General features: G+C 39.3%; 1 pseudogene; it reads left to right on the forward strand.

Moving 5' to 3' along the window:
* The first annotated feature begins 1216 nt into the window (after window positions 1-1216).
* On the forward strand, window positions 1217-1351 carry LOC101320931 (thymosin beta-4-like; annotated as a pseudogene).
* The last annotated feature ends 591 nt before the right edge of the window (window positions 1352-1942 follow it).

Below are 1942 nucleotides of genomic sequence, written 5' to 3' on the forward strand. Positions count from 1 at the left end.
GTTAACTGTAGACCAAGACTTGGAACCAGATTCCCTGACTCTTGTTTCAGATTCCCCCTTCATGTCATACAGCCTCTCATTGGTTTGGAGTCAGTTTCTCCTTCCTGACATATCTGACTCAATTACTAGAGTCCAGGTAATATCTCTATCTCTTCCAAGTTATCTGAAAGAGAAGTGCATTTAAAAAAGCAGAACAAACAAACAAATTAACAAAACAATCACTGGAAGTATTTGCTTGAGTCACGCCTTAGAATCTCTTTTAAACCAAGAGAACACTTGATACCTCAGGCCCAGCATGTCTGAGGTAAGATAATTAGTAAATATTTGTTGCTTTTTTTAGGCAAGTATTTTTTTTATTTTGAAATAGTTTTATATTTTAATATTGCAACTATAGAAAAAAAATGCAAGATCAGTATAAAGAATTTCAGCTTCTCCTTCACTTAGAGTCCCACTTACTAATGTTAAAAAAGAAGTAACAGGCCCCAAATGGAGTCATGTGTGCTAAGCCCCATGTCAGCAAATGGAGACCTAACACTTAGCCTAATTGCAGTTTCAACCTCCTCCAAGAATGTAATTTTAACAGGTTAGTCTCGAATTTCCTGGTCAGCACTACGGAGGTAATCCCTCAAGACACTTTCCCTCCCCCAGAGGAGGGTGACCTAAACCACAAACTATCCACTCTTTGCTAGAAATTTCCCTTTCTTGTCCCTTTTCCATCTATAAACACCTTTTCTTTTCTGCTGCTTGCAGAGCTCTTTTCTGTTTGCTAGATAGGATGCTGCCTGATTCATGTATTGTTGAATAAAGCCAATTTGATCTTTAAATTTACTCAGATGAATTTTGTTTATGAATAGTTTTGGTGGCAATGGTGGGATTGAAGGATTCTTCTGGCAGCTTCAGTAACAATGAGAAACACAGGCATGGTACACCTTGAACGCTTTTGAGTTGTCTGTCTTTCTCACCGTTTCTGAGGGCCATAGATAAGTTCCTTTCAGTTCTGAGCTCCACTCTCTTTACATCAAACTCCTGATCTAACTGGATTGCCACAGTTCCACACTTGTTTGGAATCTCTCCCCAGACTCTCCCCAGATTCCACATCGGGAACCAGAGCCAGAGTTGGATTGGGTCCAACTGAACCAAACTAGGACTCCACAGAAGCCACTGCTCAGACCAGACTCCACTCACCTGTACACCTTGCTCTGTTTCCTCTGAAACCATGTCTGACAGATTTGATATGGCTGACCCTGAGAAATCCAATAAATCAAAATTGAAGAAGACAGAAACATAAGAGAAAAACCCACAGCCTTCAAAAGAAATGATTGAACAGGAAAAACAAGCAGGTGAGTCATAATGAGGCAGGAGCCTCCAATATGCACTGCACGTTCCACAAGCTTTGCCTTCTTATTTGACTTCTTGTAGCTGTTTAACTTTGTAAGATGCAAAGAGGTTGGATCAAGTTCAAGTGACAGTGCTGTCCCTTTTCACACTAAAGAATGGAGAATTATTGGCAACAAAATCCACACCAGCTTCTCCCATCTGCCTGTCTGGTTGGCAGGGAAGGAAAGGAACTTGCATGTTGGTGAAAGAAAAAGCTGAGTGGGACAACAGTGAAACCAAGAGTAAAAAACAAGCTGGTCCAAGGTGTCTTGCAGGCTATAAAATGCAGTTTAATCAGAACGCCATTGTTTTGTTCTAATGATTTTAATTCCTAGAGTGCATAATTTTTAATATGCAAATAAAAGTTTTAAAACCTGAAAAAAACATGGACTTGGTCTGAGATCAGATTAGATCTAACTTGAGCTGTTCTGGGTCCAATAAGTGAAAGCTGTTGCTAATGGAATCTCAGAAGCAAGAAAAAAAAAAAAAAAAGAAAAGAAAGAAAAACAACAACAAAACCCCGAAAACCCAAAGACCAAAAAACGAACAAACAAAAGACAAAACC

Source organism: Tursiops truncatus, chromosome 6 (assembly GCF_011762595.2).
Source record: "Tursiops truncatus isolate mTurTru1 chromosome 6, mTurTru1.mat.Y, whole genome shotgun sequence".
Taxonomy (NCBI): Eukaryota; Metazoa; Chordata; class Mammalia; order Artiodactyla; family Delphinidae; genus Tursiops; species Tursiops truncatus.